Here is a 4200-nt window from a genome sequence, read left to right on the forward strand (position 1 = left end):
TTTACAGGCAAGGGAATTACTTTCAGGTGGTCAGTTGCCCATATTTACAGGCAAAAACATACTGAGCATTCAGTGAAGGAGTTGATTAGAAGCTTGAAACGAATTTTTGAGATGTGCCTGAGCTTATTATCGTAATTGCATGATGTATATTCACAGAAATGGTACCACTGCTGCTGAGGTGCTTGTGGGGTGTGTGTTAGGATGTGGCTCATCCCACAATCAGCTGAGAGGCACAGTGAGACCTGTGGCGTGGGGACTGGAAACTTCCATTKAAGATGTGAACCAAGACTCATCAGTGTTGATGCTGGTGTTGAGAATTTCCATTAATATTATGCAATATCAGAGAATGAGAAAATCAGGTGCATTCAACTGAGAAATTGTCGGTGTTGTCTGTCCCCTTCTCCCACTGGAAGTTATGGTGCAGAGGGTGAAACAAGTAGCTCCTTTGCTGCTTCAGCCTGCAAAGGAGTTGTGGTAGAGCCACCCTTTGGTAATACCATGCTATTTTAATGCCATTTTTCTTGGGAGCTTTAAAAGTACAGTGTATGAAAAACAAGATTTACCAGTATTTGATTCTCTTGCTGCACTTTTGAAAGCACGGTGGTACTCAGCTTGGTGTGTGTAAATTTCCTGAAGCTGTTAGCAGGACTCCAATCCTGCAGTCAGCTTTTATGGGATAGGCCTAAGCCTACATTAGAAATGTGGGAATAGATCTTCAAATGAAAGCAGAAGTTTTACAAAATTAATCACAGAGTGAAAAGTTTTTGAAAAAGTAGCATATGTTTAGTGCTCACCAGGACAGAATTTGTTAAATGGTGTAAAAGTCAGTCAGATTTGTAAGAAAGGAAATACAGCTGTAGCAAACTGCATCTTCATCTATTGCTGTGTGATCAGGCAGCAGTGATCCTGTTTACATCCTAGTTTTTGAAAAAGTTGTTTTTCTTGGGGCATATGAACTTCCTGTTGTACTCAGTATTTCAGACCTCAGTCTCAKCAGAAGGGGAGTGTAATGGCATCCCTTTGACAGTTGTGCTATTAGATCCTGTAGAATATATGAGGGAGGCCCCCAGTTCTGTGTAATATTGAAAGTACTCTCAAAAACATGATTCTTGTTGGAGCTTTTAGCGTGAAMGGCAATGTGTGGGTAAATCCAGCAGGAAAAAATCCTGCACTGGTTAATGTGTTTTCTGTTGGGTTAATAAGGTATGAGCACTTTTACAGGGTGTTTCTCCTGGATGTGCTGGTCCAGCTGATGCTGACTGAAGACTGGCTTCGAGTAGAAAGCCTCAAGRCTGTCAGTGCTTCGTTTGTTTTCTGCTATGCATTTATTTGGTCTAAAATTGCTTTCCTGCTTTTCCTGTCTTTTGCTGCTGTTTTTAACATAAATACTAACTTCGATATTTAAGGAAAATACTGTTGCTTCCTTGAATGGCTGTAAACTGTCTGACTGCTTGGTGAGGCAGGGAGGAGATGTGGCTGCATCACTGCTCTGGAATTTGGGACCTACTGGATGTGGTCACACCTGTGTCCCAGACTTCCTGCGGAGAGCTCTGTCATTTAAGTGTTGGGTTGTTTGGTTTTCTTGCAGCACTGAAGCATGTGCAGTTAGATGAGACACGCTTTGGAAATGCAGATTTTCCRTGTAAAGCAAGGTAGGCAGGTTCTTGTACTGTGTATAGGAAATGAACAAAAAGCAGTCTGCAGTCACTGCTGTTCATTTAACAGCTGGCTTAAAAATATCTAGTAGGTTTTTCACCTTTCAATATTTAGGAAGATGAAGGGTGATGTGGGCTATTAACTGTAAAGAACTTGAAATGGCCTGCCAGAAAAGAAAGAAAATATACAGCACTGTAAATMTGCCAAATGCTTTACAAATCAGAACTTAACCAAAAGAACTGATTTATAGAAAGATGGACAAAAAATTTTGTACGGAAGTTTGGTAGAGACAAGTGGAGGAGGAAATCCTGTGATTGTAAAGGCCTTTGTGTTTTAGCTTAATAGAAGTGCAATTTGTGGTGTAAGGATGGGTGGGGATTTCACACGGTGTATTTATTTATGTTTGGATGAAAGTGCAGTGTGAGAATGTCATTATTTATCCATGTATTCCTTTTGCACTTGGCATGACAGGCAGGGCTCGGAGAACCTTAACTTAAGCTGTCAGCCTTGTCACATTAGTGCACTCAAAATTTGTGATGATGAACTTGAGCTTCTAAAACACTGAGATACCTAAGGGAATTTTTTTGCTTTAAATTATTTATTTCTGTATTAAGAGTAGTCTTAACAAGMACATTAGCATATTGCATTTATATATTTATTCTTCAAGATAATGGCAGCTTGTGGGTTGATGTGAAATCAGTTGCTGTCTCTGCATACTGATGCTGTTTGAGGGGTGACTATATGTTGCCTGCTCTGGCTGCCTTCTAGATGGGAAATGCTATGGYTTTCTAAAGACTTAATTTGAGGAATTGTATCAGTGCATGTAAACACTCACTTTAACAAGTAGTTTCCCAATCAGACTGTCTAGTTCACTAAGTGCTGTGTTTCTAGAAGTGGTCAGTGCTTGCCATTCCAGCAAAAGGCAGTTGAGAGCTGTTAAGTTATTGGGTTTCCAGTGTCTGATCTGGGCTTTCGTGCCTTGTGTACTCAATGTGCATTGCATTTAGATGTACTGCTTGCTCTGCCATAGTTTAGCACAGTCAGCTTTTTAAAAGAACTTGTATTTTTATTATGGCGTATAAATGTAGTACTTCTTTACTTCTGAGTTTAGTTTCCTTGAGTCTGTCCTTGCTKTCCTTGGACTTATGAAGTACTTTTGAATGCTGGTGTTATTCCTGTTCTGGTTTGTCACCAGCACAGTGATTAATCCTGAWCTGCTGTTTCCCAACACAACACGACAGGAAAGCAGGCACAGGCCTTAATTGAGTCCATAATTCTGTGTGGGCATTCTTCTGTTTTCAGTGCTCATCGCAGCACTGATGTGTCAGTCATTATGTGCACTAGTCAGACAGACATCTTGGGTCGATTCTCTGTAGCACTTGGATTTTGTTTAGTGAGCCAGTGTCAGATGCTTACAAAAATAAAACTGGCATGARCTATAGTGCATCTTCTAAAATGCAGGTGGTATTCTATATAATGTTTGACATTGTGTTGCACTGTACTCACAGTAAGTGAAAACTGGTCTTTTATGTAACAGATCAAAACTGTTGTTGCTTTTTGTTTTCTCAAGTGGGTTTAGTAACTAGATGTGTATCATCCTCATAGCAGCTATGAGTCAGTTCTGGGTGATCTGTGGTAGTAAGCAAGTTCTCAACTGTATTAAATGCTTTTAGGATTTGATTACAGGCTGGTGTTTTCCCCAAGGAGTATAGTTGGATTGGATAATATARTTTATTTAATTTGCTGTATTCAAGTAGCTGTAGAACTGGTTTTGCAGAGCCTTGTTTTCTATTTATGTTTTATCTTGTACCTTTAAAATTTCTTCAGGATTTCTTGTTTCTGGCATATCCAAAGGTAGACTGAATTTCCTGCACGACCAGTACTGCTCAATCCAGAAAGTCGCCTAGAATGAAAATCTTTGTTTGGTACATGTATAGCTAAAAATACTTAATTTTGTGAGGAAATGTTGAGTTGTTTTAGATAATTGTAGTGATTCTTTGGGCTCAGTAGCTCTCCAGGAAGATGTTTTATGTGCTTTATCCTAAAATGAATAAAATAGCACCCACCCAACAAAAGGATTTGTCTAGGTTTCTCAAAGGTTAAGCTCCAGGTTTCTGCTTAACTGAAGTGACAGCAGATTGCTTGCCAAGTTCCTCTGCCCATTGTGGAACTTGGTAGATGGAAGAAGGGATGCTGCTGTCTCAGGCTTTTGGGTAGCTATGAATACCAATTTCAGTTAGCAGGAACTTTCAGGAAAAAGAAGTAGCTTAGAGCTCTTGGTTATTAACCTTTGGGTTGCAAAAATGAGAGTCACTGCTTTACACTGAGGCATCTGCATGTTCTTGTGTGTGGAGCAGCCTCGTGAGTGACATCAGGCATCCCACATCAGCAAAGTCACCTCAGAGCTGGGGTTAGTGTTTCGTTAGCTCTGATTCTTTCAGAATGCAGAGCCACCTTACAGTGCTCCATTAACCAGCAGGTCTCACAGTCAGCTTCTCTTTAGAGCAAATGCTTTGCAGTGTCCTTACTTGAATTTCTTCCTTT

The sequence above is a fragment of the Malurus melanocephalus genome, unplaced genomic scaffold (assembly GCF_030028575.1).
Source record: "Malurus melanocephalus ecotype Western Australia unplaced genomic scaffold, MMel_1.1 scaffold_233, whole genome shotgun sequence".
NCBI classification, from domain to species: Eukaryota; Metazoa; Chordata; class Aves; order Passeriformes; family Maluridae; genus Malurus; species Malurus melanocephalus.